A 7,709-nucleotide genomic window follows, 5' to 3' on the forward strand; every position below is an offset into this window, starting at 1 on the left:
TTTCTGCGCCTGGTTTTTATCGGCGCGGGGGCAGCGGGGCGAAAGGGCCACGGGATTGCGGGTTATTTACGGGATCTGCCACGCCGGGAGCGGCGTGGCAGGCGAAAATATCTGCCGCGGAGGCGGTAGGGTGGGCCCTCGGCTGTAAGGGGGCGGCGCTAGGTGGGGCCCGTGGCGTGGGATCGGATCCGACGATGCACGTGGTTTCCTTCGCTTCGCAGGGAAGAAAATGCCGCCCTACCACCACGGCACCGCATACGTTCAACTCTTTATACTCGGAAAAAAAAACCAATTTCCTTTTTACTTTTTTGCATAACCATTTTTTGTTTGCACATGATGGGATAATAATACCTAGCATTGTCATGTGTAAAACATGTCCGGTACCTAACTAGGTGGTCTCTCCGTTCCAAAAAAGAAAAAAGAAAATGCAGCTCTCGTTTCTCGAAGAGTCAAACCAATTTCAATTTTGATCAAATTTATACAAAACATTACTAACATTCACATATCCAAATATATTTAGCATGTTACATGATTAATCTATTGATATTTATTTTGTACCATAACTATTAGTACTATTTTGTATAAATTTAGTCAAATTTAAAATTAATTGACTTCTCGAGAAGCGATAGCTGTGTTCTTTTTAGGACGGAGGGAGTATATATGCGCAAAACGTGTCCTTATTTTTACTTTTAGGTCTTAGTTTATTATTACCATTAGCTCAAAACTTTTAATCTCAACTTTTATGATTGTATTTTTTTAAAGAATTATGATCGTATTTTCCTTAGATCTTGCCTACTAAGGATCTACGGCAAAAAAAAAAGAGTGGAGAAGAGACGAAGTGGCTTACCACTTTTTTTTTAACATTTTATCGAATTAGTTTAATCAGGGATTCAAATGTAAGCACCGTAGTAAAAACTTACATAGTACCTAAGGACCACCTGGATAAGTATGGCTTAGTAAACATGTTAGGTGAAAAGCACCCTAGTATACATCTACAAAATATCCTGAAATCAACATCGTCACCTAAACAAGATCGGGCTTGGTTCCTCAGGTATCACTCAAAAGTCGTCGGTGCTTGTGTCCAAATCTTCTGATGTTTCAGTTATGTGGATGGTTACTTCTATGTAAAGAGGTTAGTGGAACCGAGTGGCACTCCTCAGGTCCTAGGTTCGACTCCTCGTGGGAGCGAATTTCAAGTAGGGGTTAAAAAAACCTCCTCGTCTATCCCACACCAAAGCATGCTGCAAGGCCTGGCCTAGGCTCACGTAGGTGCAAGTGCCGCCATGTAAGGGTGGGGTAGGGGTTTGGAGGTTTTCTAGACCTGCGTGAGAAGGTCTTTCTTCTTAAGCAAAAGCCTGGGGGCCGTCATACCCTCCGTAGGTCTATTAAAGAGAGCTTGCCTAGTAGTTGTCAAGTACCTTTGTTAATTATTTAGTGTTCTTTTTCTATTTTTAAGAAAACTTTTAAGCAAAGAGTTTGTCATGTTGCTATCAATTACTTTTGGCAATTATCTAGTGTAGATATATGCTACGTGAGTCAGCATAATGATAAATCGATTTAATCACCGCGGATGCTAGTATTTAGAAAATGGAAGTATGTCTCCATCGCTCATTGTCTAACGAGCTCCATCAAAGAAAGATCCATAGTGACTAGAGTGCTAGACTATGCTTTTACCATATGCTGCTTTTATGAATGTAATTCTTTTAAATCTTGTCTACACTCATCAGAATGTCAATCTCTAGTCTACTCATGCACTTCTACACCTATCAATTTGAAGTCCTTCTGTAATGCACAACACAATGGCATGATGATTTCTTGTTACAACTAGCAAGTTGGCGTGATGATAAGTAGCTAGGATCAATACTTGCAAGAAAAAAAATTACACTCCCATCCTTTTTAAATTTTGAATATATAATGTTTAGAACAAACTAATTAGTTTCGTGATTTTTAACTAAGTACTTAATTAGCTTATCATATATTTAGAACAAGGGAGTATAAACACAATCTGTAGTAAACAAAACAAATTTATGAGGTTTTTCCACGCCAGATCTTCCCAGGAACATTCACCTTTCATTTTTTATTAAAAAAGAAAAGAGAAGAGGAGATACCAACTCAACAGCAAGATATGCTCATCGACGCCACCAAGCCAAGCGGCAGGCAAAGCAAGCCCAGAACCTTCCGTTCCGTCAAGAGCACCAAAATATCCCCGACACTACCGGAGGGCAAAACCGTCACCCGGCGACCCCCTTAAAATAAAAATATATCGTGTCGCCCGCAAGATCTGCTGCTGTCCTCTGTCCTCGTCCACCCCGGTCCGGTGGAAAAATATCTCTGCGGCGCGCGAGGGCCACTTGCGCGGCGCCACGTCACCGTCGAGCCGGGCCTCGGAATGTTCGGCCGCCGCTTTTCCTTTTGCCGGCTCACCGTCGCCGTCGGCCGGAGCCAACGCGAGCAGCGCGGAGATTCCATTGGTTGGAGCTTGGGATGGGACTATGGGAGGAGAATAGCTGTGCGAAAGGTGTGTGTTTTCGGACGTGAGCAAAATTCATGACGCTACGGCGGCTGCATCAGCCAGGCACCAGTTGCAGCCATGCAGCAGCGGCTGCAGCCAGCCATGTTCTCCCCCCCCCCCCCCCCCCCCCCCTCAATAGTGTGCTATTTTCATTCCACATTCAACTGTTTAAAAAAAGACGGGAACCATAAACTGAAATGGACTTCATTTACCAAAGCTTATGCAAAGATGCGGAAAAAATAAATGATATACATATTGAACTTAAGAGTACACAAGGTATACAATTAGAACATTTCAGTGCTACAATAGTTGATCCGTGCTTTCTCAAGTCACAACAACAAGAAATTAGAAAGAAATTGGTAGGTTGCATTCATAACAACAAATTAGCAATTTGAGAAAATGTCTCCATCATGTCAACCCATAAAGTCCTGCTGCAATCCAATCACAAACTTCACTAATATCGTCGTTGGTAGCAGCGGCTAACCAATCTATGTTGGGATACGAGGTAGGCTACGCTAGCGCAAAATAAAATTTTTCTACCGCGTAAACCAGGAATAACTGCTGTTATAGATCATGGGATTAACACTCGACGCACAGGTGCGGAAGTTGTAAAAACGTGTCGAGGCAGCGAAGTCGATCACACGTTGATGCAGTGTAGTCGAACACGTCGACGTCGAGCAGCTCCTCAGCAGCTCGTCTATGTGCAGTGACTCCCTCTCGTGCCGCACCTCGTCAGGCTTGTCGTCAGCTCATCAGGTTCCTCGTCGGAGCTCTCATGCGGCGGCTTGTCCAAGTGCTGCAGATGCAACACCTCCAAGGTATCCACATGTGCAAGGAGGAAGCGTCGCAAGCTGAACTGCTAGGTCCGCGAGTTGCAACAAGGCGAGGGCGTGGGAGGTGCGGCTGCTGCTGGTGCAAAAGGGATTAAACCCTAGGGTGCCCCCACCCCTCTATATATAGGGGTTCCTGACGAGCCTTTGGATCCGAGGCCCATTAGTACTCCTAAACCTGATTCAATTCGGATCATATCCGAATTGGGCTTCCAGCCCTTTAAGTGTGTGACCCTATAGGTTCATATACGTATAGACATGGCCCGAGTATTCCTACTCGGCCAATAATCGGTAGCGGCCTCTAGCAAGACGTGCCAACTCCTATACGCACACGAAGATCATATCAGACGAACTGTCATAACATCACGTACATGCTATTCCCTTTGCCTCACGATATTTGGTCTAGCTCCAAGCCGACCCCTCTTTCTCGATGTTATGATTCGGAATCCCTTTCTAGGTTAACTCTTAACCTCACGTAGCATGGCCATGCATTTTCGGATCCGATTACTTGAGGGGCCCAGAGATATCTCTCTCAAATAGAGGGGCAAATTCCATCTTGACTGACCATGCCTCACAGCATGCTTCTTGACAAACCCGAAAGCTACCTTGATGACTACCTAGTTACGATGTAGCGTTGATAGCCCCTAAGTAAGTCGATCCACATCTTAAATACATGCGACAGTCTCAGGTCTAAGGACAAAGCGTACACGTTGTGTAAAGAGAGAACTACGTAACTCGTGTTGGGCCAGTCCTAGCACATGTCTCTACACGTGCCCACATTATTAGTTTGACATCTCCATGTCCATGACTTGTGAAACATAGTCATCAACCAATACATGTGCTAGTCTAATATTCATGTGTGTCCTCACATGAACTCCGCCTAGGAACAACTTTTAGAATAACCATACAAGTAAAGAGTTTCACACACAATTCACATAATTGCAAACCAATTCAAGTAGCCTTTAATGGATATTCAAGGAACACAATATGTAACATGGATACAATGGAATATCATCATCTCTATGATTGCCTCTAGGGCATACCTCCAACAATCTGATGCAGGGTCATTTTCATCACCAGTCCTAATAAGGTAGATGCCATGACCAAACATGTCAGTAACAACCATTCCAGGTTTGTTGTTGTCCAATGCAAAATTGTGTAGTGCAAAGCATGAAACAAATAATCTTTGATTGCTTCTTCATAATATATAATGGTATACCTCTTAGAATTTGCCACTTACTCTTTAGCACCCCGAAAGCCCGTTCCACAATATTCCGAAGGCATGAATGATGGTAGTTAAAAATTTTATTCAAATTCTCAGGACCTTTGGCATTAAACTCCGATAAATGGTGCCTGCCCTTGCGATATGGCTCCATATAACCCTCATGCAGTGGGTAACCAGAATCCACCAAATAGTACTTTCCTACAGATCAACATTGTTATACAAAGAGCAATTTAGAATGGCAGTCCCATATCTTACAAATAAAATAAGGTCACCTTGGGGTGGGTGAGGGAAATGCTCAGCTTGGTTTAAAGTCTCCCTCAAAATAGCAGTGTCATACACAACACCCTTCTTCCCCGTAGCGACAAATGTGAACCTCATGCCCATGTCACAAATGGCCAAGACATTCTCACTGGTGAACCCCTTTCTATTGATAAAATCATCATGTGTGTGCTCACGGACTGACACCGGAATGTGGGTTCCATCTATAGCTCCTATGCACCCATCAAATATATGGTGAGAATTGATGCAGCCTAGGATGCACACACCTGAACAATAGATCCATTGGCCTAATAATAGTACGTGCAAAGAGACCACGACATCTCACTGAACTTCCGACTCACCTATGGAATCTATTTGACATTTGTCTCTAGCATTGTCTTGTGCCACATGCTCATAGGAACATCCCTAAGGCCTCAACTAAATCACATTGTCGTGTGGATTTTAGCCCATCGTTAGACACTAAGATTGAATGCAACAACTGGAATGCAGAATGGATGGAGACCGAAATTTTTGTAGCACTTCTTACTGTTAGCAAGGTTAATAGCAACCCATTGACGGCCAGTCAACTCATGCAAGTGCAACGTACCATCTTGCACTCTACATCCACTTGAGATAGACGATGCATACGCAGCTAACACACCAATGGTTGCACCCATGTCCTACCAGGTAGACCACTCATCCCTCAACCTTGCTGGTGAGGTGCTGGTGTTGCTTGAATTTTCAGAGCTTGACATTCCTTTCATTTTCAGACCATAACAGTGTTCAATGGTCCCAGCTTCTTCAATAAGCAGTCTGAAAATTCTAACAGAAATATCATGGTGAAAATTCTTCTCAATTGCTGAAGAAGAAGAGCAGATAGAAAAGCTAAACATTCTCAAATCTGGTATAGTTTTGGATTAGAAATTCTAGTGGCAGAGCTAGTTTTTTATTTGAATGAAATTTTATTATCACAAATGTGCTCCTTGTTTCAACTTTGACTTAAGTGTACAGAAACTCAAGAGACCCATTTCAGTTAAACTATATTGCGTAACTTTAGGATCCATTTGAGCTTGACTTGTTGACAGCCACCTCATTCATCATGGAGACCTTCAGGCTGAAAAATAAATCACGCTGTCAAACACATACCTAATTATTAAGCTATTCAAGTATACATACCTAATTAAAAACAACAAGAGCAGCAGACTCAAGTGCAATGGCACAAATTTATATGGATAAATAGCATGAATAATCAAGGTCTAACACAACATAATTCATATTACATACATGATGCCACACCATGCCATGGTCACAGTACACATACATACATTCCCAGGTAGAGGCAAAAGACATTCTAATCATGGACCGGTATTACTTCCTCTTGACATTATCCCAAGTCTATCGGAGCCATGCAATTTGGTTCTCTACAGCAGTAATGCTCCTATAAGATGCATGTCGTGCTGGAGATCTAAATAGCTCAGTTGCTATGAAGTACAACTCGAACCCATTCGGTACACCATCTTGTTCTACAAGGTGCAACATTTCCATAACGTCCTCTTCCTCATGGCTGATTAGATTTCTTTCATTCATAGTCCTTTGAATCATGCTCTCAGATATGCGCTCGACATAGTACTCCATACTCTTACTTCTCTTGGGTGGTGGGCTGTCAACAACATGCTCCTTTCCTGATCTTTGCGACACACGACCCACACTAGACCGTCCAACATTGTCCTCCAACCAGGCATCATTTTCATCTGCCATTGGGTCAGGGTTGCCTTTACTTCCACAACTTGGTGTTCTATCTCCAATTGCACCAACACACAACATTGGACCACCTTCAGTGTCCGTTGTCCCTAAAAGAGTGGTTAACTCATCATAGAATGGAAATGCCTTACCATGGAAAATTTTGTTTGCCTCATTCTCCTATAAGTCATAAATAGGAAATATGTAAGCATGATGGCAATATGAGGTCCCCTCATTGAAAGCAGAAGGTAAATGATAGGAAGCAGTAATTATTAGAACAAAAAGTAGTTACCCCAATTCGAGCTGTCCACCATTCATCATCGCAATCGGTGGTGTGGATACTGTTGTTCCACTTGGTACCACTCTTGTCTTTCAGTTTTCTCCAATCCTTGTACTGCCTCTTAAAGGCATTAAATTTGTTCTGAAACTGTTTGCAGGAATATTTCCTGCCCGTCTGTTGTTTAAAATTTGTATACAGGTTGTGCCAACCTAGCTTGGTTAGGCCCTTTTGTATTGTAGTTGAGCTTATTCTTCTCATCAATGCAGAGGTCCAAGAATATTTTTGTAGTGTTATCATCCCAATTGGTACGGCCTGCATCCATCTGTGTGCAAGTTTGAATTATAAGTCTTCCTAACTACAAGGTTTGTATGCCACACATGTAGTAGCAAAGACAACATGCAAGATAGGAATCACCATTTATCAGAATGTGCACAAAATGAGGTGGAATTGATGCTTGCCTCGTTGTGCTTGCGTCTTGAAGGAGTTGTACGCAGCTCGTAGCAACGGGCTTCAGGTGGAGACCATGATGATGTAGAGGAGTGTGCCACTGCTGTCGTCTTTGTTAGGTACCCTAGTGTAAGTTTCCTTTTTTTTTTTTCAGAAATCAACTCAACCGATTAGAGTCAATAATTCATGTGTGCACACTTCTGTACTAGACACAATGGGAATGGGAAGGGTGGGAGTGTACCTTCTGTCAAAGCTTCGATTCAAATTGCTGCTATCCTTGGTGAGCAGATCAGTAGACGGACTAGCTTAAAAGCTGAAAAAGTAATGAATGTACTTAATCATACAACATGCAGTGATTGTATGTCTTTGCAAACGATACTAGAAACAAGCATAGAAATATAAAAACAAATGGTAAGA

General features: G+C 42.6%; 1 pseudogene; it reads right to left on the reverse strand.

The window, feature by feature from the left end:
- Positions 1-6,220: 6,220 nt before the first annotated feature.
- LOC111258335 lies at positions 6,221-7,167 on the reverse strand (annotated as a pseudogene).
- Positions 7,168-7,709: the final 542 nt, after the last annotated feature.

Source organism: Setaria italica, chromosome VIII (assembly GCF_000263155.2).
Source record: "Setaria italica strain Yugu1 chromosome VIII, Setaria_italica_v2.0, whole genome shotgun sequence".
Classification (NCBI taxonomy): domain Eukaryota; kingdom Viridiplantae; phylum Streptophyta; class Magnoliopsida; order Poales; family Poaceae; genus Setaria; species Setaria italica.